Source organism: Chelonia mydas, chromosome 11 (genome assembly GCF_015237465.2).
Source record: "Chelonia mydas isolate rCheMyd1 chromosome 11, rCheMyd1.pri.v2, whole genome shotgun sequence".
Lineage (NCBI taxonomy): Eukaryota > Metazoa > Chordata > Testudines > Cheloniidae > Chelonia > Chelonia mydas.
In genome coordinates this window covers 53,016,409-53,043,519 of record NC_051251.2, presented here as the reverse complement: position 1 = coordinate 53,043,519, position 27,111 = coordinate 53,016,409, and the positions used below count along the sequence as shown (strand labels likewise).

Here is a 27,111-nt window from a genome sequence, read left to right as displayed (position 1 = left end):
CACTGGATTGTGTTATGCCTTCTCTGTTAGATTGAGGAGCCCATTATCAAGTATTTGTTTCCCATATAGGTACTTATAGACTGTGATCAAATCTCCCCTTAAGCTTCTCTTTATCAGATTAAATAGATTGAGCTCCTAGAGTCGATCCCTATAAGGCATGTTTTTTTCTAATCTTTTAATCGTTCTCATGGCTCTTCTCTGAACTCTCCCCACTTTATTAGCATCTTTCTTGAATTGTGGACACCAGATCTGGACACAGTATTCCAGCAGCAGTCATTGCAAGGCCAAATAGAGGTAAAATAACCTCTCTATTCCTACTCAAGATTCCCTTTTACGCATTCAAGGATCACATTAGTTCTTTTGGCTACAGCATCACACTGGGACCTCATGTTCAGCTGATTATCCATCACTACCCCAAAATCTTTTTCACTGCTACCTAGGAGAGAGTCCCCCATCCTGTAAGTATAGCCTACATCATTTGTTTCTAGATGTGGACATTTATATTTAGCTATATTAAAATGCATATTGTTTGCTTGCACCCAATTTACCAAGATTGCTCTGAATCAGTGACCTGTCGTCTTCATTATTTACTGCTCTCCCAATTTTTATGTCATCTGCAAATTGATGATTTTATGTTTTCCTTCAGGTCACTGATAAAAATGTTAAACAGCATAGAGCCAAGTGCCAATCCCTGTGAGCCTTGCGAGAAACATACCCATTTGATGATGATTTCCATTTACAATTACATTTTGAGACCTATCATTTAGCCAGCCTTTAATCCATGTAATGTGTGCCACATTAATTTGACATTGTTCTAGTTTTTTAATCAAAACGTCAGGAGGTACAAAATCAAACACCTTAGAGAAGTCAAAGTAAAGCACATCAATCATATTACCTTTATCAACCAAACTTATAAGCTCATCAAAATAGGTATCAAGTTAATTTGCTGGGATCTATTTTCCATATTGATTGGCATTAATTATATTACCATCCTTTAATCTTTATTAGAGGCCTATATCAACCACTCCATTATTTTGCCCAGGATTGATATTGATTTACAGGCCTATAATTACCCAGGTCATCCCATTTACCTGTTTAAAAATTGTCACAACATTAGCTTTCTTCCAGTCTTCTGGAACTTCTCTAGTGTGTTAGGACTTACTGAAAATCAACATTCACAGTTCAGCTAGCTCCTGAATCATCTCTTTCAAAACTCTTGGATGCAAGTTATCTGGACCTGCTGATTTTAAAAAATGTCTAACTTTAGCAGCTGCTGTTTAACAGCCTCTTGGCGATACGAGTAGAATCAGTGTTATCTTATTTCTTAAAATGGAACTACATTGTGTTTGGTTCTGCTGCAGCCTGAGTTGTAGGTGAATGTCAGATGGGTTTGCATTTCATCCAGATCAGTTTGCCATCCCTACTTACAAATACAAATGGCAGAAAGACTAAATGGTGCCTAATTAAAATAGGAATATGGACATTTTTTCTATTTTACACATCCTAGTATATTTGCTAAAATCGTAATAAAAGATTACCATCCAATTGATATAAATTATGAGGTGAAAATCTTTTTTTATTACTGGAACTTTTATATGGCCTGATTTTTCCTCGACCTTAATTGTGATTTTTGACTGTGTGTAATGATGCAGTTATTCAGCAGGGGGCTCAGCAGGCTTTGATCTTTGTGTAATGCAACCTTAGTGATTGACTGGTTCACCCAAAAAGTAAAGGAAATGAAAATTGGATTGTGGTATTTTAATACAGCAAAATACACCATTTGATTTCGACTTCTAATGATAAGGAGCAGCGCATGCAATCCAAAAGGAGATTATAACAGTAAAATATAGGTTACTGTATAGGAACACTTCAAGAATCTCAAAAATTAATTTAACCAAGATTCATAGAAAGTTAGTGAAGGGAGACAAGAGTGGATGTACTTGAAACCAACTTCCAGAGCTTTGCTATTCTCACAGTTTACTAGGAATAATCTATTTAGCATATAAGGCCTTGGCATTCAGACTAAAGAGTTACTCCTGTGATGTCAAAAACTTGCATGAGTTTTGTCATTCTAAATAATGAGGGAAGAGCATAAGGCTGACCATGACAGGCTAACGCATTCTGTGCTAAATGGTATTTTAAAACATAGCATCACCTATTTTCCTAGACTAGACAAGTCCTTAGAGATTTCACCCTAAGCATACATGCACATCCTCTTCCCTGTTAATCTGAGTAGTTTGCTTCTTTCCTCTCTCTCTCTTGTCAACTAATTAAATAAACCAAAATGTGCTCTAATGAAATCTTGTAACCTTCGGCAACCCTGACCCGCATTTTTGTGGCACAGATAGACATAATGAGTTATCATAGCACGTCTTCTGTTTGAGTCTCCGTTGTTAACAATCGATGTGATGAAAGTGATGAAAACAGTAGTAGTAGAAATATTTCCCTCCCCCCCTCGCCCAACTCCTTGAAGTGGGTATGTTGATCGACTGTTTTTTGTAGAGGAGTCACCTATATAGGTGAATAGTCTAGCACTTACACCCGGATGCACTGGAACAACGGAATCAATATTTATAAGTAAATCACCACTGGCAATGAAATGGAGAGAGGCCCAAAGTTCAGTGTGATTAACCAGACTGTACGCGAAAGGAAAAACAAAAGGTGCCAACATTATTTCTCAGGGATTAGCATACTACCAAGAGTTTTTGTTTTTTGCAATGGACCAGATTCTGGCACCTTGGCTCACGCGAAGTAGCATCTTCATGGGAGGTTCTGTTGTTGTTTAACGTATCAAAACCTGGCCTTATGGAAGCCCTACCTCATAGCACATATGTCCACTTTCACTTGCCATACTACAGCTTACATGCATTGCCAATTGCATAACTAATATACTTCTTTTTAAATACCATGTCATTCCATATTGGTGCCAATACATAACTGCATCTAAATAAGCAACAATGTCCTTTTGTTTTATTTTTTCCCTATGCTAAATTTATTCATGCAGGGTAAACCAGCTTCAGGATAGCAAATATGCTAGAGAAAAGAAGACGGATTAAACATTTTTACTCATCACTTTCCACATCACTTAAGTGCTGTGATTGATAAAGAGTTGTGTTCTGCTAAAATATCACTCAACTGACTTTCTGTTACAAAAAAAATAAAAGAACATTGTTACTTATTAAGTCTAGAAGAAAGGATAGTATAATAGCACTTATATACCCATCAGTTTGTAACTGGTATCCTCTAGCATAGAGATCAGGAGAGCTCCAGGACCTTAAAAGCAACCTTAGATAAGGTTAAAGACAACAAATTGTAACTGCAAAAATTCCAGTCAGCATAAATAGAAATACAAGCAGAGAAGAGCTATAGGAACAAGCAGAACAAAAACTGTAATGGAATATCTGGATCCTAGAACGCTTTCTGAATCTCACTGGAATAGCGACTGAAACGAGGTACAATAAAACCTTTAAAAGCAAACCCCTCAAAATCCAAGACAGGTGATTGTTCAGTAAGGAGACTTCACTGGCTGTGACCTTCTGTTAAGGGCACACACCACCAATTCTCAAAATAAATGATAGACAGAAAATTGGAGGGATGATCTCTAAAGACTAAGCAATGTAATGTCATATAGTTTGTAACTGTATGGATATTTGTCACCACATGCTGCATGAAGGACACCCACTGTACTGTAAAAACTCTTATTAATGTGTTCCATCTCGTTTGGTGTGTGACTTTTTTCCCCACGTCCATTATGTAAAGCAGTATGGTACTTGGCACGTTGAATAATAGTGGCGTCAATCAAGTATGCAAATACTTAATGATGATGGCACAGACCAACAACTTGTAGCTTCCTTTCTGAATTTTCTTCTACCTTAAAATTCTCATCTTAACCACGCACCCACCAGGCTATTATCTGTGCTCTTGGCCTAGAAAGTAGCTTTCTCAAGAGGGGCATCAAATTTGCCATCTCTCATAGATTTCTTGTATGAATTATTTATCAAAGATGCTTCTATCAAAAGTTTGGACAATAGATGTTTTCTTTTAATTATTCCTAATTATTTTTTCCACTCAGCACGTGGTGAGTTTCTTGTTGAGACTAAGGCTGCTTTGTCTTCAGAATCCCAGAGAACAAACTGAAGAGAAATGTTTCTCTATTTGCTTACGCACTTGCTGTGACTAAAGGAAAAATTCCCCTTTTAGATCCACATGGCAGATCTCAACTCCGATATTCAGCTCCCTAGGGCTGTGAGACTCACGTTAATGTCAGTTAGAGGCGAAAGGTGCCAGATTGACAGCTGTGGATGCTGGATGGAAGTTTCCTTTATTTATTTTTAATGTAATATGCATTTTAATGCACTGAATGAGACAATTGCCAGCACAATTGCAATCTCAGTAACAAAAAGAAAAAACATCTGAGAGGATGCATGAGAATCCATTAAGTTCTCAGTTGGGCTCAAGTCACTGGGGCAGTGTGTAGGATAAAGGTTCCATATGCTTCTCTTTATGAGCTAAATTCACCCCTGAGTAAAGGAGCAACACAAGCCTCATGCGCCACTTTACTACTGTAGTAGGAAGAGGGCCTGAAACATAAGCCCGTGTATCAGAGGCCTGGTATGAGGTCTGAGGCCTGGGCTAAAATAGTCAAAACTTTGCTGAAATAAAGCAAAGTCAAGTTGTGAGCAAGAGGCAGGCCCTGCTCACAGAGTTTGGCAAGCATAGGGCTGATATTGCAAAAACACACATTCCTCAGAGGTGCTAGGCACAAAACACTCACACAAGCACATTCCAGAAGGGTGGTACCAAAACACTGTGATACCAGCACATTCCTCAAAGATAACAGGAACACACTGACCTATTTAAGGATAAAGTCTGGATGACCGCATGATGAATAGAGATGTTTTAATCAAACCTACAGGTACAAGGCAATGGGTGGCACCCTGGTACGTCGGGGGAGATACATAACTTGTTTGTATTGATGTATAAAGATGTATCTCAGAGGGAGTGTCTTTGGCCAGCCTAAGGAGCAGTGGAAAGTCCCTCCACTGACTAAGCTGCATCCATTGTAACTGGCGTACGTGTCTTAGTATCCTTATAGAGTCTGCCAGGTGCTATTACTGTGCTTCATCGACCTGGCCGGGCGCCTTCGCACCTTAACAGATCTTGTGGTCATTGGGTGGTTCCCTCAGGATCTGCTGTGCCAGCTGTCTGCGCAGAGCTGGGACAGCACGCAGGGAGAACACACACACAGCTGAACATCTGACAACAACTACTACTTAAGCTCTCGAAATAAGCTCTAAGGCCCAGCTCCATACAGATATTTAAAACACTTAACCCCCAGATTTAGGTGCCTAAATCCTGTTTTCAGGTGTCACAACAATCCACAAAAACCCCACGTGGCTGCTGCCTACCTTTCTGGCTGCCTAAATTCAGTTTTTGCAGTAAAAGTTCCATAGGCACCTATGTTCCTGCCTCAGTGCATGCACCTCACCGTCGGTGTCTATCTCCCTCCTGGGCCCCAGAGTGATCCACCAACCAGGGGAAGATAGGTGTTACTTTGCCTAACTTGCAGCCCAGAGCTTAGCGTACTTGCCTGGGATGTATAAGATCCCTGGTTCAAGTTCCTCCCTCTGACCCTCCCTAAAGAGAAGGGATTCAAACAGGGATCTGCCACCTATCAGGAGAGTCTGATGTGAGTCTTCCTTATGCTGTCCTCTTAAAGTTGTTCCACTTTAATTAAATATTAATTGAGCCAGAGAGAGAGTTAGAAGCACCCTCTAGCCCAGTGGGTCGAGCACTCACCTGAGAGATGGCAGATCCCTGGGCAGAGGAGGTACTTGTTCTGAGTTGTATCCCACATCTCAGGCGAGTACCCTGAAAGTTATAAGGGAGCTGCTCCTCCTTCTCCCCCACCCCAGTTGTTTTGTGTGGCATTAGGTGGCCTCCGATCCTGTCTCCTGGAACAGGCACTGCACATGAGTTAGGTGGAAGAACACCTATCTTCCCCCAGTGCATGGATCACTAGCAGAGACACTGCAGCCCAGGGTTAGACAATTAGCTCCATGACAGGAGCAGGGCTTCCAATACAACCCTCTGGTCAGCATCTCCCACTGATGAGTTTACGCAGCTCCCCACCTACCATGCTGGGTTTTGTGGATTGCATTCTTAGGCTGCTGTCACTCCCCATTTGTTGTATAGGGAGTCTAAGTGCCTAACTCAGGCATCGTTGAGCATGGTGTTGTTCCTGTGATTTCCTAGGCACTTAAAAGTTTGCCCCTTTGTGGATCCGGTGTTCCCTCTACTTTTTCCTACACATGTGTGGAATGAATTTTGTTATGTGCACCAGCATAGAGGCGATGTGTGACACATCACTTTCATATTGGCGCACATAACAAAATTCATGTGGTGGGGGTGGGGCCAAGGGGTTCGGAGTGTGGGAGGGGGCTCAGGGCTGAGGCAGAGGGTTGGGGTGTGGGCCAGCTGGGGGTGCGGGCTCTAGGGTGGGGCCTGGGATGAAGGGTTTGGGGTGCAGGCTACCCCGGGGCTATGGTGGGGAGAGACGATTCCCCCCAGCTCTCTCTCCCCACAGCAGCACCTGGGCTGCGGCCGTGGGATAGGCGCCTCTCCTCTGGCCAGGTTGGGGCTGGGGAACCTGTCCCCCTGAATGCAGTAGGTCCGGGGAATAGGTGCCTCTCCCCTAGCCACGACAGGTCCAGGCTGGGTCTGGGTTCGGGCCAGGGGAGGGGCGCCTCTTCAGGTCAGGGGCTGAGCTAGGTGGGGGTCGGGGGAGAGGCTCATGTCCCCCGTCTGTGGCAACTCTGGGGCTGGGGCCGCAGGATAGGTGCCTCTCCCATGGCCGCGGCAGGTCCAGGCTGGGCCTGCGAAGGGGCACCTGTCCCCCAGACGCAGCAGGTAGGGGGCCGGGCTAGGTTCAGGCCAGAGGAGGGGTGCCTCTGCCCCCAGCCACAGCAGGTACGCCGGTGCTGGGTTCCCTGAGCACCTGCACAGCACTTAATAGGCTGCTGCCTGGCCATGCAGCCACGCAGCTTACGGGGAACTTAGGTCCAGACTGATGTGCGGAGGCTTTCTGCGGGCCCTCCACAGAGATGTGAACTCAGCCTTTATCCCTCAAGCAAGTATGGCATGAGAAGCAGCTATGGAAAATGTAAGAGAGCTAGAACAATACTTTGTTGTTGTTACGTATTTTTTTCTGAATAAAAACAGTGAATTCACATTTGTAGCATTTGTGACTTCTGTTTGCTTTTCATGAACACTTTGTACGTGCAATATTTTACTGGCCGGAGTGTTTGCTGAAAGAGGAAGTGGAACAGAAACTCAAATGAGTACATATTTGTAGGAGTCCTTGCACCAGAAATGCTCATGTGGCCATCCTTGAATCCCTGTGTGGGTATGCATCCCTTCCTTATTATGGTGATGAGTGCCCTAGAACTACCAGCGTAGAGCACTCGATCAGGAAACAAGCTACACCCATCAACTGAGTAATCAGCCAGACAACTCAGTCTGATTTGGCATAAGCCAACTTCTAACTATTGGGGGTTAGAAGGAAACTTTCCATAGGGACAGGTTATTTCATAACTGCCTGTCACAGGGCTTCGTCCTCTAAAATACCTGATACTGCTGACTGTTGGACACTGGATACTGGACTAGGCTAACCATTAGTCTGATCCTGTATGGCAATTCCTATGCTCCTGTAAGCAGAGTCAGGATGAGCTCCACCCTGACATCTGGTGGTGAGGTGTGGCAAGTTGTGGAAAAGAACTTCAGGGGCCGATCTCATTTGCATAGGCACACCCGCCCCACCTAGAATGAGGCCGTAGCTGCCCAAATGGTCACCTTGGCTGCTGTGGGATCCCCAGTGTCTCTGTTATTGGGGCAGGAAGAATAAATTGTTATTACCCTGATTATGGGAATCAAGGACAGTGGAACTGTACTTGGCCTTTTGTTATGATGGAGGGACTCACCATCAACTAAGTAGCACTCGCTAGGCAAGGGACATGGGTTCCAAAACTCTGTGACTTGAGAGAGGCTGGGAACAGGTATTAATGTTTGGTGGCATGGGCCCTTTGGTGAGGGCCTTACATGTTAATTGCACTTCCTCCTCTCTCCACTGTGGAATATCAGAGCTAATTTTGATTCCATTAGGAGTCAAGCTACAGGCTGATGAGCTGAATTCACTTTGGACCAATGGTGCACCAGCACTGAGGCTCCCCTACTACAAGCTGAAATCACAAAAGAGCTAAACTTACTAAGAGCTGAAATCACTGAGCGTTGTGTTAAGTAGTGAGGGAGCCTGAAGATATATGGTGGAGCAGTTTGCAGGAAGGTGAGCAGAGCAGCTGGTGGAGCAGAGCAATTTGCAGGACGATGAGCAGAGCGGCTGGTGGAGCAGAGCAGTTTGTTGGATGCCTAGAGAAGCTCATGGGGCGGCTGGCAGAGCGGAGCCCCATGGAGAGGTGGGGCCATCAGCTTTGGACCACGTAAGGTGCCCCTTAACCCCCCTCCCCCATCTCCACCCAGGTTGGGAGGTAAAACTCTGCAGATAAACTTTCGAACTCTGGGCTGCCCTGACCAGGGACAGAGACTTTTGGGTCGTTGGACTTTTGGGACTTTGGGTGATTTTGGGTTGCTGGACTCAAGAACCAAAGGGAAAGGGCATGCCCCAATTTGCTTGGGGTGGGTTTTTTGCTCATGGGTTGTGTTAGGAATCCTGTTGGTGGTGTTTCCCCAACTTAATGCCACATTGTTTCTCTCTGTTATTAAAAGGCTTTTTGCTACACTCAGACTCTGTGCTTGCGAGAGGGGAAGTATTGCCTCTTGGAGGCACCCAGCAGGGGTAGTATATATTTGTCCCAGGTCACTGGGTGGGGGCTTGAGCCGGTTTTGCATTGTGTTATTGGAATGGAACCCCTAGATACTGAACCTGGCCCTTGTTGCTGCCAACTCTGACAGGCAGAAGGGTTACACTCCTATGGCTTGTGAGGATCACATACTCTGTCTAGTACAGTTTTCTCAAATGCAGCCACCATGGCCACATGCAGCTACCAGGGGCTTTTCTTGAGGTCACAGCCTCCTGGGCTGTTATGGGGCGGAGCGGGGGCAATGCAGTGGCCCCTCCCCATCCTTGGCGCTCCTGGATGCGCTGCCTTGGTGTTGGTTGCTGGGGCTGCCAGCAGGGTTGGGCCTTGCTCCCCCCAATCACACACACACCTGGGCCACAATGCTGGAGGAGCAGGTTGCCAGTGAGTTCCCCACCCTCCTGGGGTAATGGGGCTCAGGCTTTGGGCTTCAGCCTTGGGGTGGCAAAGTGGCAGGCTCTGGTCACAGGGCTTCGGGCTCTGGCCACCAGCTGCTACGCATCAGGCTGCAGCCCCTTACTGCCTCCCCTGGCCACCCCTCCATCCCCATCGTCCCTGGCCCCTCCTACCTCCCCTGGACCCCGCCCCCCCCATCCAGGGCTTAATTTGTCCGCCACCTGGGCAGGGCTCAGTAAGTCTGCTATGAAATGTGATACTTCTATGTTTGTTAATATCACTTCACAACAGACTTACTGGCTAGCAATAAATAAATTACAATGATTTGGACATGTCCATGTGCATACTTATTTGTTTTTCCTAAAGCTAATTAAGTATTTTTGAGAAAAGTGAGGCCACCAGATAACTTTTCCTGAGAACCCCTGCTCTAGTCATTGTACTGACTAGTTCATAAGCAGCCCATTTGCTTACACAAAACATTCACCCAACAATTGCAAATAGCAAACACCTTGGTAAACCTTGGTAAACACCGCTGACTCTCAAATAGAGGCCACTTAGCACAATAAATTGTTCATTGTTCACTGAGCTCGAAAGCAATGTCCTGCTAATATGCTTTCAACCCAATCTTGAAGGAATAGTTCCCTCTAGGAAATACAAGTTATGTAAATGCTGATCTTTCACTGGCTGAGTGAATGAGAGAGGGGGATTAAAAGATGAGCAAGTGAAGATAAAATGCATGAACAAAAATTTTAGTAACAGGGAAAAACAAAATGACTAGGGCTATATTTTCTCAGATTGCATCCAGATTCTCTGAGTCCTGCTGCTGAAGGATGGGGGGATTGGTATTTTCTTTTTAAAAAATACAGGAGACTTATTGTCCCCACGCTGCCTGAAATAAATATCAAACTTCTGCCAGCAGGCCTTTGCTGTTGACAGCAGAATTACCCACACTGCCTCACCTCCTGCTGATTCCTTATTGCCGCAACCCTTGCCTTAGATTAGCCACAGGTGGGCTGGCTAGGGCCTAATGGCAGGCAATTAGCAGGAAGGAGCTGACAGATTAATTCTCTTTCCCTTTGGGTCAAGCTGGAAAGTAAGGCAACAGCTGTTATTCTCCCCACCACCCCCTTTCAGGGGGCTAACAAGAAAGAAACAAATCAAATTAAGGCTCCCCATTCAACGGGAGATGCTGATTTCTCTTCCCAGCCTTAGCCATGCTACCCCACTCAGTTACATGGAGGAGGAATATTGCCCAGTGATTTAGAGTGAAGAGGGAAAGGTAAGTATTTTTTATACACTATCCATGTCCTGTTCAGAGCTGCCAGTTACAACTGTAGGTCTTTCTTGTGCAGAGAATGATCTTAGAGTCCAATCTCATGAAGAGGGGTAAAATGGGGCTCTTACCTTCCCACATAGGCAACTCAGCCCTCAAGAGCCCCTGTTGTCTCCCATGTTGCCTTAGTCCATAACTATTTTCCTGGAGAATATGCTTGTGCAGGGTGCCCATTCTCCCAACTACAAAGCCAAGAAAAGTATGTATAATCCAAGTAATGTCGTGAGTCCAAGAAATCCTAGGTCTCCAACCTCTCAGGAAAGCATAACTTCCTCCTCATTCTCTATTCCAACTTGGATGAAGGGAGACAGTTGATCAGGCCAAGATGGTGTCATAGAAAAGGTCCAGTTTTCAGAATTTGGCTATAGTTCCTTCCCACGGATACCTTCAAAATGAGGAGTTCTCCAAGGAGAGTTTTCTTCCAGTCTCCGATTTGCAAGGAAAGATGATAAATTCAGAATAGAATTGCCTGGGCATAACCCACCCAGTCACAAAGTGTATAAACTCTACATGGCCAAATACACTAGGTTTATTTTGGTTCCTCAGCTGAGAGGGGATGTCTGTAACCAGGCTCCAGGGTGCCACTTCTCAGATAGATGCAGTGAACAAACATATTGAATAGTCTGTGGGAGACTGAGGCTTCTGCCTCTGCTTGGCAAGTCACTGTATTCTACATGGTTACCTGCAGGACTTCACTTTCTTAGGTACACCATCTACTGGTTCCTGCCAAGTCTAAGGGCATGTCTACACTGACGTACCCCATATCTGCCTTTCAGCATGGGATACAAACTGTTTCCAAAACCCAATTTAACCCCTGCCCTGAAGGATGGCACCAAGCTATTCAAGGGAATCCCAACCCACAGCCATCAAAGAGGCTACAGAACATGGCAGATTGTGCTTCCCCAGCTGAGAAGAGGGTATTGGTGAGGAGCTACTCTTGAGGGCATGATAGTGAGGTGTGCAGCAGCCATGTTTTAAGACATGTTCCTCCTGCTGCACAGCAAGCTTTCAAGTGCTGCCTGGAGGGGGATCAAGGTGTTGTGAGTGTCTAGCCAACTCTTGGGATAGATAGTGAGTAACTCCAAATGGCACTCAGGAGCCATCCAGATGCCATGTGACAACCTTCTCCTCACCTCCTTCCTCTCCACTGAAAGATCTAGTGAGGCTGAAGTCCCACAAAACAACCCCTTTTCCTGCTCCTTCTTAGTTAGTGGGGAAGTACTGGCTGATAAGACTAAAAAATTAATATGAATGTTATTCTTGTAATAGCTGTAGTATATTTAATAATGCATTAAACTATGTTTCCGTAGACTTACTGCAGTAAGTCTCTGACCCCCACCCCTTTGCTTTTTTTCCTGTTTGCTTTGGCAAAAGCAGCTATCTCTTTCCTGCAATTATGAACCTCCACAAAGGCTGTTTCTTTATATATTTTAGAGGTTTCTCTTTCTCCTTACTTCATGATACAAGTAGATCTGTCTCTTTGATTGCTTCTTCCTTGTATGTTCATCTGCTTGTGACAGACTCTTTTAACTTTCCTTCCATATAGTTTATGATGCAGGCATGCATATGTACAGTTTTATCTGTTGAACTCTTCTTCAGTATTCTTCTTTATTGTTCCCTCTTTGCTACCCTTATTTACTGACTCCCTTCCTGCAGGTACCATCATTATTTCTTCCTTGGATGAGTCAAACAGAAAAATGGGGAACTATGGTTACTGGAAAGTTTGCATTTGAAGCTGTGGTTTAAAACATCTCAATCTATGCAGGCATAGAGGAAGTCTTTTATTCTTTTCAAACGTTTCAGTTACTTATGAAAGAAATTGTATAGTACTTTACTCCTGGCAACATTCCTGGTAAGTTACTTATATTAATAGCAAGTATCTGACTCAATTTTGTGAATTTTGTTCCATTCCTCCACATCTGTATACCTGCTTTTATTGACCTACCAGTGCTTTATATACTTTTTTGCATTTTATTTTATATTTTCTTTTATTGAGTATTGAAATCTGTTTTAAGTGCTACTTGAACAGAACTCTGTCGTTCATTTAACCAAAGCAACACTAAACTTTTCCTTCCAAGCTAGATTTACTGTACATACTGTACTCTTCAAAATACGGAAACAGTTACTCTGAGTAAAGAACAGTTTTCATTTTCTTAATTAACTTTTTTTAAATGAGGGTTTAATGTATGCTCATTACATCAATTGCAGTTCCTTTCTGAAAAGTGACTGTAAAAATGGCATCATGGGGTTCCATGTTTATTGTGTTTCAGTGATTTGCAGATCAAATGTGCTCAGTTCAGATGTAAAACATGTTTTTCTTTTTCTGACTGGCAGACTTGCAAATTCAAATAAGACTCTGAATCAAGCTGGGTTTTTTCCTTCTCATGCATCAGCAGCAGCAAGCCAAATTATAGTCTCTGATTTTTTGTTTCTGTGGGGTTGCACAGGTGTAACTGAACAGAACTTAGTCAACAATTCTCTTGATTATGACAAGAAAGAATTGAATCTAACTCAGGCTTAGCCGTGTTGACTCTGCAAGGCTAATAGGATTAAAGAATAGAAAATTATTTTTGTCACTAGAGTCCCCTGGTAAGAGACGGAATACACATAACAATTAGATCTCATAAATAAGTAGGGGCCATTTTCACAGTCGCTTTTCAGTGTACAACAGCACTCCTAGCCATTCACAGGAGATTATTTTGAGTAGGACAAATGATTGGACTGAAGCAGATACCCTGTGTGGAGGCTGGGGAGACAAAATCTCTTTCTCCACCGTGGGGTAGGCTGTGGAGCTGCATTGCATCCCCTCCACAGCCCTCTGCCTAAGTCATATTTCCCCCTTCCCCAAAGACTGTGAAGTGCTCAGATATTACAGTATTGTACTTAGCTTCACAACACACCTGTCAGATAGAGATGTACTACATGACTTGCCCTATGGTATGGCAGGGAATTGAACCCAGGTTTCTCAAATCCTACACTGGTGCCCTAAGCACTACTTCATCTTACGGGCTAGAATAGTAGCTGCTGCCCCTCTATGGCCAATAGACCTTCAGGGCTATGGCTCCATAAGTCCTCCTCCTTGCCAGAACCAGTGCTCCCCTCCATGCCAGCATGTGTGGAGCTAGCACGTATTTCTCCAAGGGCTGCAGAGGTCCCACATGCACCATGTGACTCTGCCTATGGACACCCCCACAAGGTGCCATTCTGCAGCAAATGGAGAATCTTATGCCGTGTCTTTGCCTATCTTTCAAGTAATCTTGCAGGCTATTAAAAGTAACTTGTTCCATAACAATAGAGGTACTTCTGAATCAAACAGGACGTGCTCAGTTGGATTGCTGAACTCTACAAAATAATAGCGAGGACATTTGAGATGTCAAAGTTTGATACTTTTCTTCTAAACATAACCCAAGTGAGTAGCAACTATTTTTAAAAGCATGGTAGAGACAAGTACGTTGGTTATTGTAGTACTAATTTCTGACCTCAGCTACTGTATTGGAGATCACTGTTGAATTCCAAGTCGGAAAAGTTCTTATAAGATCCTCCATTTGCTGCAGAATGGCACCTTGTGAAGTCCTTCATTTCATCCCTAATCTTTTTCTTCTGCCATACTCCATTCATTTTATGTTTCCCTGTTATAACACTGTTGCAAGGATACATTATCTTAGCCTGTTGCTCCATAAAACTCCATTATATTCCATCTTATCATAATACCAACTTATTACAACACTAAATAAAAAGGTTTGTGTCTTTAATTAAAGAGGAGTGTATTTTAGTCTTAGTAACTGCAAAACTGTAAGCAAAAAGACTAACATAAAAACATCGAGAATTAATTAATTATACATTGGCTTGCCAGCATATAAGGAAAGGCTCTCATTTTGACTTTAATACATTGAGGAAATGATTTAAAAAACATAAAAATAAATCCCATTCTCTTATACTCGCAGGCATTTAAACTGCACTGAGCACTAATGGCATTTTCACACAAATGCCACAGAAGATGTTTTACTGAATTTACGATATGTCTCTGGGTGTCCAAAGACATGGCACCAAAATGCTCTTCCTTATGTGTTTTTAAGTAGACCATCATGGTATCCTTGTTTGGTTGGTTTCTGCTTCCAGTGTTTGCCAACTACTCTCCAAAGACTGGTGGTTGAGCCCTGGCTTATTTAATGCTCTGATCCTGCCATGAGCTTAACATGGGCACAGAGAGCTGATTATGCAGAGCTTGTTGCAAATTCATGGCCTCTGACACCTCTTGATGCTGGTGATCCGGACAACCATTGCCCCATCTCTCTTTAGGTAAAGTTATTGAGAAAGTTGGTGTCATCTGGAACCACAGCAATGGTTGATCCTTCCAAAGTCAGTTTTGTTTCTTCGTTGGTCTGAGCACACCAGAGAGACAACATGTTTGTATGGTTTAATTTTCTGCTCCTAGCAATTGACAAAGGTCACGTGTCTGTGCTGATAGTTGTATTTGAGTGAATTTCCCAAGTAATTGCTAGGGGAAAGCAAGAGTCATGAAAACAAATTGCACTCACCTCCCTCTGTAAAACAAGTCCTGTCATTCAGTACCGTACAGCAAAAAATAACTTTTTTCGTTGTCTTTTGCAAACCACTGTGTGATGCTGTCTGTAGCATGGACACTAAGGACCATAAAGAAAAGGAGTATTCGTGGCATCTTAGAGACTAACCAATTCATTTGAGCATAAGCTTTCGTGAGCTACAGCTCACTTCATCGGATGCATACTGTGGAAACTGCAGAAGACATTATATACACACAGAGACCATGAAACAATACCTCCTCCCACCCCACTTTCCTGCTGGTAATAGCTTATCTAAAGTGATCATCAAGTTGGGCCATTTCCAGCACAAATCCAGGTTTTCTCACCCTTCGCCCCCCCACACACAAACTCACTCTCCTGCTGGTAATAGCCCATTCAAAGTGACCACTCTCTTCACAATGTGTATGATAATCTCCTCTGGAGCCAGTAAGCATTGATTTCAAGGAAGCGATGCTGCTTTACACCAGCTGTGTATCTGACCCTATATAAATTAAGCTGGGCTAAATTATGCAAGCCTCAATTAAGACAAGTGCCCAAGCATCACAGGCTTTGGACCATTGTATCATTTGATTCCATCATATCACGCTTACTATTGTTTCCATGACACTGAATCAATGGATTCCATATCTTTAAAACTATAGAGCCTGGCCATGCAGTTCCTATGCATTGATTGGAGCCAATAGGTGTTTCCTATGTCAGGACTGTAGGATCTGATTGACATCATTTTTCATATCTTGGTGTTTGTGCTGCTGCCTCCTAAGGGCCCTAACCAGCGGCCCTGCACCCATGGGTGACAATGAGTGGGTTAAAAGTCGTCTCCTCCCTCCCCAACCAGAGCATCTGCTGCTGACACCTTAGAGGTACCATGCTATAAATGATAGAACTTTATGGGAGCTGGGCTCTTGATTTCTAGGAACCTCTTTCGAATATATTCCACTTTCTTTATTCTATATTTAATTGTGATTATTTAGAATATAGATTGCTTTGAATTCTTCTTGAGTGACTAGCTGCACAAGAGTCCAGTCCTAGGAGACGTGAGGCAATGTCTGGAGTGCATAGAACATTCCTATGGTCTCTACCTTCACAATGATCCACAGGGGATCCATTACAAGCCAGCATGAATGAGAGCAGTCTCAAAGTTGCTCCAACTTACTCTAGGGGCTGAATCTGGACCCAGCAGCCCTGGGAACTGAGAGAATACATGACGGCATAAACTTTTCACATACACTGGGCAGAGCTCTGACATACCTAAAGATCTGAACCAAAACTTTTAAAGGACCCAGCTATGCTTGTTAATTAAAACAGGAAATCATTATAGATAATATTGCCTTTTAAAGATAGCAACTTTGTCTTTTTGAGAGGTGATTCCTCAATGATTTACTTAAACAACTAAGCAATCTAGTTGTTGGTGAAGAATCTAAACATAAGAGTATTCAGTTAATTACTTGAATTCTAAGTCAATAAACTTACCACTGTGCTCTTTACCTAATATCCAAGTAGCTTAGTATCATTTCAAATTATACTGAGGACAAACTAGAAATAGCTGATTTAGCCGATACAACTGGCAGACATGTTAGGAATTTCTTGAAATGGTTTTCATTGGTATAATAAAGCTATTTATTTTAGATTGGTCTTTGCAAGTAAGTTGTTGGGGGTGGGGGGGGAAGTGGTTGCTAAATCTGTTTGGCTCTCTAAATGAATCTTTCTTTGAAATGTGTTTAAAGATTTAAGTTTGCGCAACACATCAATCTCCAAAAGCATTTGGACTTGAAACAGTGAGCTTAACTAGCCTCTAGAATAACATGAAAGGTAGTACAGTGTTTAGATCATCTATTGACAAAGCCTCTAAAAACTCCAAGTGCCCTATTTATCTCTGGGCTTAACTTTAAAAACCTGATGGAATTTTTAAGTGAAAAAAGTTCTCCTAAAATATAATCATCAGACCCTCTAAGTCATTATTCAGAACTGACTTGGGAGGGTTTAGTTTCTTCCATACCTACTTGCAGTAAGATATCCTGCCTGAGGGGATGATTTACTGTATCTGGGAAAGGGAGCTGCAATTTTTCTTGCAAAGTTGTTAAAGGGACTGAATCTAAAGAGATTGGGAGATTTTAAGTTTGAGCTGTTTACCTGGTCACTTGGATAATTTACAGCACCTCATTCATTGGCTGTAGAGATGCAGTTCTGACTCCTGATATGGCAATACTGGTAATGGATGTAAATGGACTTTTAATTGCTTGAAACACTGTTATGAAGTCTCCTCAGGATTATATTATCCAGGCATTCTGATGGAGTAGATAAACTTGTTTTTTCCTTGGGTTCCTCTGTGTAACATAAATAGACTCCAGCAGTTCTGTACTTGACAGATTTGGACAGTTGATTCATTGCACAATGGCAAATGTACTTCATAATAAAATGTTTCTACGGACAGTCTGCTTTTGTATTAAAGTCAGCAGTAAGTGTAGAAGGAAATCCCAGGAGACCTGCCGTAATACGTGTGTGCTGAGCTGGTTGGGGTCAAGGTTTGGTTTGCTGCTTTGGTTTGAGTGACTTGCATTAAAACCTAGCTTTCATCCTAGATCACAACAGTTCTTCCACCAGTCTGGACTAACCCTTGTGTGATCTTTGCTTGATCTTATCTGCTCTTTCTTTGAAATCAAGATGGCACTTAAATAGTCCTCTAAGGGACTGTGGAATCCATTCTGCTGGGTTATGAGTTTGACGTTTTAGATGTTTTCTCTAGGGACTCTATCCCGTGCCAAATGGAAGCCATTTCTGCCAGACTGCAGAGGTTTTTCAAGCCTACCACAATATGCAGCTACAAGACCTGCTCCTCCTCTAGGAGGTATTACTGGTCAGATGTCACAGTTTGTTTTAATCTTAGATACTTGCCTCCCTAAACCAAAACAGCCACATACAATTTGACCAGATTCAGCCCTAGACTAGCCAAAATAAATATTTAGATTACCCATTTTCATTGTCATTCTGGTGATTTAGATAGTTGAGTGGAAAATTTTATTTGTTCCATTTGTTGTACAGTACATATTCCTGTAGGATTTAAAATTGTGGGTCTTGTAACCTTCCACCTCCCATTCCTGAAACTCTTTATGGCCAGATGTCTTTCCCCATTGCCCTAATACTCATAGCCAGGATTGGGGTGGCTTGTAGGGTATTTCCTGAACCACATGCTGATCCAGGATAGATATTGTTTTCTCTCCAACTACTTCTCTCAAGAAGTCAGATAGTTGACTTCAGACAAACTGCAGTGACTGGACCTTAAAACAATCCAGAAGTCAAATGGTATCAGTTTGTTGTTTTTTTTTAATTAAAAAACATGTATTTAGAATGGAGGGGAAATTAGACAAAGGGTGAAATTTTTGAAAATGCCCCAGTGACTTAGGGCCAGAGTTTTAAAGGTATTTAGCCACCTAAAAAAATTGAAAATTGTGAGATTTTCAAAAGCACCCAGGTGTCTAACTCCTATTGAAAATCTCACTAGGCACCTAAATGCCTATAGAACTCTGGCTCTTTCCCACTTTTGAACACTTTACTCTAAATGAAACAAAATCCCAGACCTGAAGAAGAGCTCTATGTCAGCTCGAAAGCTTGTCTCTCTCACCAACAGAAGTTGGTCCAATACAATATATTCCCTCATCCACCTGATCTCTCTAATATCCTGGGTCCAATAGTGCTATGACAACATTGCTAAAACACTGTGTAGCATAACTTTTGGGGAGTATAAGAATAGGTAAGGTAAGCTTGATAGGTCTACTTTGGATTAGTTGTAGTAAAGAAACAAACTTGCATGTTTATTGAGAGCACGTTCTCTCTCCCACAGATTTCCTGTGATTTTCTGTCCTCCAAGGAAAGGTCAGCCTTCACCACACATCTCGGGCTGTATGAATTTAATGTACTCCCTTTCGGGCTGCGAAATGCACCCGCCACCTTCCAAAGACTTGTAGATGGTCTCCTAGCGGGATCAGGAGAATATGCAGTCGCCTACCTTGACGATGTGGCCATATTTTTGGATTCCTGGGCAGACCACCTGGAACATCTACAAAAAGTCCTTGAGCGCATAAGGGAGGTAGGACTAACTGTTAAGGCTAAGAAGTGTGAAATAGGCCTAAACAGAGTGACTTACCTTGGACACCAGGTGGGTCAAGGAACTATCAGCCCCCTACAGGCCAAAGTGGATGCCATCCAAAAGTGGCCTGTCCCAAAGTCAAAGAAACAGGTTCAATCCTTCTTAGGCTTGGCCGGTTATTACAGACGATTTGTACCGCACTACAGCCAAATCGCCGCCCCACTGACAGACCTAACCAAAAAGAAACAGCCAAATGCTGTTCAGTGGACCAAAAAGTGTCAGAAGGCCTTTAACAAGCTTAAAGCGACACTCATGTCTGACCCTGTACTAAGGGCCCCAGACTTTGACAAACCGTTCCTAGTAACCACAGATGCGTCCGAGCGTGGTGTGGGAGCAGTTTTAATGCAGAAAGGACCTGATCAAGAATTCCACCCTGTAGTGTTTCTCAGCAAAAAACTGTCTGAGAGGGAAAGCAACTGGTCAGTCACTGAAAAAGAATGTTACGCCATTGTCTACGCTCTGGAAAAGCTACGCCCATATGTTTGGGGACGCCGTTTCCACCTGCAAACCGACCATGCTGCACTGAAGTGGCTTCACACCGTCAAAGAAACTAACAAAAAACTTCTTCGGTGGAGTTTAGCTCTCCAAGATTTTGATTTTGACATCCAACACATCTCAGGAGCTTCTAACAAAGTGGCTGATGCACTCTCCCGTGAAAGTTTCCCAGAATCAACTGGTTAAAATCATCCTTGAGATGTAGAAAATATTGTTAGTCTTTATGTACTTGGTAGTATATTTAGAGATGCATGTATCTTATTAACTCTGTTTTTCCTAGAGCTCAAGGAAGAAATCCCAGCCAGTGTTTCACCCTAGCTGAGATTTGGGGGGGCGTGTCATAAATATAAAGGGAAGGGTAAACCCCTTTGAAATCCCTCCTGGCCAGGGGAAAGCTCCTCTCACCTGTAAAGGGTTAAGAAGCTAAAGGTAACCTCCCTGGCACCTGACCAAAATGACCAATGAGGAGACAAGATACTTTCAAAAGCTGGGAGGAGGGAGAGAAACAAAGGGTCTGTGTGTCTGTCTACATTCTGTCTTTGCCGGGGATAGACCAGGAATGGAGTCTTAAAACTTTTAGTAAGTAATCTAGGAGAGTGAGTTTGTGTGTGTGGTTTTTGGAGGGGGTGAGGGGGTGAGAGAACCTGGATTTGTGCAGGAAATGGCCCACCTTGATTATCATACACATTGTGAAGAGAGTGGTCACTTTGGATGGGCTATTACCAGCAGGAGAGTGAGTTTGGGGGGGGGGGCGGGGGCGCGGAGGGTGAGAAAACCTGGATTTGTGCTGGAAATGGCCCAACTTGATGATCACTTTAGATAAGCTATTACCAGCAGGAGAGTGGGGTGGGAGGAGGTATTGTTTCATGGTCTCTGTGTATATAATGTCTTCTGCAGTTTCCACAGTATGCATCCAATGAAGTGAGCTGTAGCTCACGAAAGCTCATGCTCAAATAAATTGGTTAGTCTCTAAGGTGCCACAAGTACTGCTTTTCTTCTCTCAGCAGAGAGTATACCAGAGACACAGCCTCTGCTTTCTTGGATAGGTCCTTCCTATTCCCACTTCAAAGATTGCCTGCAAGAATTAAGTTTGTGTCTCTTCTGTTTCTTTATGATGTATAAAAGAAGGCCTGAAAGGGTGTGTTTAATTCTGCTTAGTTTTTAACCTGAGACACAAGGCAGGTGAGGTAATATCTTTTATTGGACCAAGTTCTATTGATAAGAGAAACAAGCTTTCAAGTATATGCAGAGCTCTTCTTCAGGGGGTTTTTAACCTTGCAGATAGCAGGAACATCATCTCTGGTCTTTCCTAGTGTAGAACTTCTTTAGGGTCTCACAGGATGTGTGTTGTGAGCTTTCATACCTAAAGCAAGGGAAAGGAATGTTGAATCTTTATCAAATACTGTATATCCTTTATCTAAACTATAACTATATAAATGCTAACTAGAAAAAAAAAGTGGTAAATGATCTAACTAAAGATTTATTGCCCTCAATTGTTCATCTTTCATTTTCTTGACTTTTGAGATGTCATCGTTTTCCTAGTTCTTCAGTTGTCATAGGGTTCCAGAGCAGACAAGACCTGAATTTCTAATCTGAAGAACAAATGTATATTTTGTGATTTTATTTATTTTTTATAAATCATAAAGATTCAAACAATGCACAGGGCAACTTTTCCCCTTTGCAGATCACCCTTAAGGGTCTAGTGTCCTCATGCCTGTAGTCATTTTGAACTTAAGTTGTTAGCCTGTACATATCAAGCATCCTCATGTACATTTATGTACACAGATGTCCTCTCTGAGGAGATTATCACAATCCCTTTTGAAATGTTGATTGTAAATTTCCCTATCAGCAGTGTATGCCTTGCTTTGGACAAACAGTTTTGCTCTTGTTGGTTGTCTTCCACCGCCAGCTTCCCCACCCCAGTCACAAACTAAAAAGTTCTTTTGAAACTATAGCTAGTTGCCTGTATTTGCACCCCAATCATCTAGGTTATTCACTGTTGTAAAAAGACTTTTCTTTTGGAGTGCTAACTAACCTCCTTTCAAAGGTTTACTTTCCTTCCTCAAAGGTATTAACTTAACAGAAGGTTCACTTTTTGTTTTGCCTCTGAGATCTAAAAGATGATTCTGTGTTTCTCTCAACAACACTTCTACTTTATATCAAATACAGCACTGGAGGCCAACAATCAAAGGTCACAAAGGAAAACTTTTGGGCAAAGCATCAGACTGGTGTCATCATGATGAAACAAGAGCGAGAGTTTTCTTTGGACATATCACATAATCGTTTAGAGGACCTACTTGTACGTCCAACAGTAGCATCTCTGTATGTTCAAAGCATTGCTAATGTAATTCATTTCCTTTTCACAGCGGATAAAGACAATTAAAACATAGTTTGAACTGAGATACGTTAGTTTTATCTTGAATGATCTGAAAAGAGTTTGTTACATTGCATTGAAAAATAACACCAACTTTACAAATTTATTTATAGCTCTCTATCTGTAATTTTTGGTTGGATTTCATGTACTGTAGGGAATATTTCGTCTAGGAAGCAAACAAACTTCCTGATCAGTTGATGGATTATTTCTAAATTGTCTCCGGCCCTGGTGTTACGGTTGCTTGCAATGATTTATAATGCTTGGCCATTCTTTTCCCTCCCTTATGAATACATTGTTAAACTATCCTATTTGACTCTTCTTTCCTGGTAGCCTTATTTTTAGGATTTTGATTATCTTGTTTTCATCTTTTTTATATCTATTGCAATACTGGATGCAGGATAATCTTGCTTCTCCAAGTGCCATGGGTGACAGTTAATACATTTGTATAACCCAGGGAAGTTTCAATGTAATTAGTAGCTGTCAAGAGACATCACCCTGATACTGTTTCATAATAATCGAGTTTCAGTGAGTAATCTATTGATATATTTAATTTTTTCTGCATTTTGATTTGCTAACAATTCCTAATAAATATGTAAATATTTAAAAAGACTATTTTTCATAATTTAGCCCCTAAATCAGGAAAGCACTTTGTGGAAACGTGGTTAAGTCCATTCCTATTCAGAAAAACATTTAAGCAAATGCTTAAAGCTAAGGACACATTTAAGTGCTATTCTGAAACACGTCTTTGCATGTCAAGCAATCCTATCATAGAAGCTACGCACTGGGGTAGAATTTTAATGCCTGGTTAATCATACAAGCAGGGGTGAAAGTAAGTCGAGTGACTTACCGGTACTCTGGGGCCAGCTCTGGCCCCTGGAAGGGGCGGGGCCGAGGGCGGAAGGGGCGGGGTTGAGGGGGTCAGAGCCAGCCCCAGCCCACCCTGTAAGGTAAGTGCCCCCCCCACCTGGATAGCAGCAGCAGCCTGGGGCTCCGGGGGGGATTTAAAGGGCCCGGGGCTCCCCTCTTCTACCACCCTGGCCCTTTAAATAGCCGCTGGAGCCCTGGGGAAGTGGCGAGACTCCAGCAGCTATTTAAAGGACCGGGGTGGCAGAGGCAGCTGGAGCCCAGGTCCTTTAAATAGCCCCTGGAGCCCCCCGCTAACCCCAGGGCTCCGGGGGCTATTTAAAGGGCCCGCGGCTCCCCTGCTTCTACTGCCCCGATCCTTTAAATAGCCGCCGGAGCCCTGGAGTAGCAGCGGTGGGGCTCTAGTGGCTATTTAAAGTGCCCGGGTGGTAGAAACAGGGAAGCCCCAGGCCCTTTAAATAGCCGCTGGAGCCCCGCAGCCGCTACCCCAGGGCTCCAGCAGCGGGGCTCTGGAGGCAATTTAAAGGGCCTGGGGCTTCAGCCACTGCTGGGAGCCCCAGGCCCTTTAAATTGACCCCTGGGGAAGCCGGGCTGCCCCAGTACGGTGCACCGGCTCTTGACGATACGCCGTACTGGGGCGTACCAGCTTACTTTCACCTCTGAATACAAGCCTAACACTCAAAACCAACTAGTAAAATTACTCCAGTTTCACAAAAGCTTTGGGAACTTGACTTGGGCAAATTTTTGATGGAGGAGGGCACCCATTTTGCTTCACTTATTCTGGCCAGCACTTCTAATTAATCACCATTTAATTTAATTTAAAGAAATTATTTACCATATCTGGTAATGAGATAAATTGTAAGTTAATTGACTGCACTACTTGCAAGCATTTAGTGCAAAGGAAAACACCTGCTGTATCATTCCAAGTTTGCATTACAATGGGGATATGTCCAAACAAATTCTGCTTATTCTTTTATCTTTTCTTTCATCTCTTTTTGCTGTTCTCAAGTTTCATGTGATATTTTCTGCCCTTGACACGGTATGTGGTAAACTGGAAGTTTATTAGGAACTGTACGGATGATAACATCAAGCTTTCAGTATCAAGACATTCTAGAACCATATGTTTTCATTCAGGCAGAGCCAACTCAGCCCTTCACACTTCCAAGCAGTCCCCTGTGGGATGGTGGGAATAACTCAGACCACACTTTAAAAAGAGGTGCTCTCTGATCTGCAATACCAAGTTGCTACGGTATATTTTGTGGGCTTCATCCTGCCAGGTGCTAAGCACTCTGGCCCTAATTCAGCAGAGCACTTAAGCTGGGTTTGGGATAAAAGTCTGGAAGAGGAGAGCCTCACTAGATCTGTTGCAGCAGGATTTATTTTCTATGCACCTTATATGTTAACCTTATTTAAAATTTTGGTACTCGTTTTGGGGAAAAAACCATGACAAACGTAGATCTCTTTACTGTTCATCTGCAGACTTGTTAATGCTTGGATTTTTATTAAAGTATGATAATGTGAAGACAGTGTAAGGTTAGTTTTCCTCTAGCTTCTGTAATTTTCTGATGTAGCTCTTGTATGTATGTATTGTTTGATAGTTATTAAACAATCAAAAACCTAATTCTTCTTCTTTGGACAACTATAAATAAGGTCAGGTTTTATTGTTTGGGGGGGTTGCGTTTTTGTTTTTTTTTATTTTGACAAATGGACCTTCTCCCATGTAATCTAAGCTTATCTGAAGGGGGACATCTTGTTTTAGTCAGTTGTTACCTTGATATGTGTTCTGTACACATTACAAATACATTACTAATGTATTTGTTACATTAGGCAGAGAATAAAGGTGTTACTTGGAAAAGTTAACCAGGAAAACAATATTTAAATAAAGACTGCCTCTGCACTATGAAGTAAATACTCTGCAGTGCACAGTCATTTTCTAAAAAGCTTTTACACCTAGTTGTTCTAATTAGCTGAAAATTGGAGGCATGCTCTTTAGTCATATGATGAAGTTGTAATGGAACAAAGAAGGTAACTGTGGATAACTGTAAAGTCATTATCCACTCTAAACGTTTACATAAAAGGACTGTTTCAGAGTAGCAGCTGTGTTAGTCTGTGTCCGTAAGAAGAAAATGAGGACTGGTGGCACCTGAGAGTTTTAGTCTCTATGGTGCCACAAGTCCTCCTTTCCTTTTTGTAAAAGAACTGTGACTCCTTCAGGGAGTAGACTTTGTTCTATAGCTGCTGAAGTATGATCTAATAAGCATAACATCATAAGAGCAATAATATAGGCAAAGCTGCATTAAAATAATACACTGGGAAGGGTGGCAGTTGGAATACGATGATGGTATTTTATCCATCATGACGGAGGAAAAAATAAGTGGCCGTACTTCTCAACAGACAATGACTCAGGATTGGAATTGAGCCAAATAGCAAGGATCTCATGCTTCTAACCACTCGATCTTCAGGGTTCTTAAAAATCGACATCAATTGCAATTATTCTCTTCAAGGTGCATATTACAAACAATCCTCAGGTATGAAAAGCAAAGCATTTTTATTTAGTTAGTTAGTTCGTTTTTGCTTTTGGCCTAGTTGTGACTCGAACACCCTAGGCAAGATACAAGCAAACGGCAGCACAACTAGCTGGGCACCATATGTCTGCAATCCCGCCCAGTCTAGGGTAAGAAGGCCAAGTCAGTACTTCTGCTTCTGAATCTCTGGCCTCTAGAACACCACAAGGCGGGGGCAAGGGAGGGAGAGGAAAATGTTAATCCTGCCATGCTCCTGCTGTAAACACTACCATGTTTAGCCTTTAAACAGCAAAAAATGTATATTCATTTGGCAATATCTATATGCTTACGGGTGCATTGTGAGGTACAAGGCAAAATTCTATCCTCGCAGTACTCGGAAGAAGTGTCTTTGGGAATATGTATCTCGGATTGTGTGGGCACATATATGGTAGTGCAATAAGTACACTTACACTACAACATGCTGTTGTTATCAAATAGGGGTTTTTAAAGACTTAAAATACAGCAATGAGCCACCTCATGAGTAGGCTACTGGTGCATGCCTTGAGAACTGCACAAATTGCATACCATAATGCACATCCCAAAGTGGCTTGTTGGCATTAGACTAGCTCGCTCATTTTATATTTCATTTGAGATGTAGTTCCTAGTAAAATAGGGGGAAGGCTATAGGGGTTAAAACTTACATAATTATTTTTAAGGTTAGCCAGATTTAGACACAGACCCCTTACCCTCCACCCCCTAATCTCAGAAGCCAGTGATTTGTTGACCAGCACCCAATTTTAACACCTTTTCTTTTATAGACATTGAATGTGGGCTATTGAACAGCTCCTATTTAATCTTTTCCACTAGAAAATGAGTTTAGAGGGGTGGAATGAGCCACCACACAGCAGTCTGGGAATTGGAAGTGTTTGGGGAGAGTTTAAAATCTGTCACTTTTCTCCATCAAGCCCTTCCTCTCTCTACTCCCAGCTGCCTTTCTTAACCCTCAGTCCCATGGGGTGCTTTTATCATCACTGGAAAAACAATAGTCTGAAACATCAAGGCTGTTTTATTTCATTAGTCCCATCCATTTCCTGAAGCCATTCTTCCGTGGTTTTGTCCATGAGAATATTTAAAGTGATCTGTGGGAACATGCCTATCTTCGGATATTGTTTGGGAGTTTAAATACTACCTCTATTCTTCTGGTGTCAATCTGAGCTCTTCAGTTACTTGTAACATTGACATTAGAAATTAACGGATGCTGTTGCTGCCCCCAAACGTCTTAGAGTCCAAGGCCCTGCTCCTGCAAAGACTTAACATGCTTAATTTTATCCTCCATCTCACTGAAGACATCCCCAGTGTGTGAAGTGAAGCATGCGTATAAATCTTTGCCAAATCTGGGCCTAATTTAAGCCTAGATTCTCCAAGAGAATATAAATAAACAATAAGAAGGAACTGGGGAGGGTGGTGGATGATAACAGGAGTAAGATCACACAGTTCATGAGGCAAATTAGAAAGTGCCCCTGGCAAAAAAAAAACAAACAGAAGTGTGAAGATCCTCCAACTACC

The 27,111-nt window shown here is 42.6% G+C and overlaps 1 long non-coding RNA gene across 1 annotated transcript; it reads left to right on the top strand.

The window, feature by feature from the left end:
- Positions 1-10,297: 10,297 nt before the first annotated feature.
- On the top strand, positions 10,298-22,779 carry LOC122462338. The gene is made up of 3 exons (XR_006284825.1): positions 10,298-10,548; positions 12,259-12,454; positions 21,973-22,779. It is a non-coding gene; the product is annotated as an uncharacterized LOC122462338 (long non-coding RNA).
- The last annotated feature ends 4,332 nt before the right edge of the window (positions 22,780-27,111 follow it).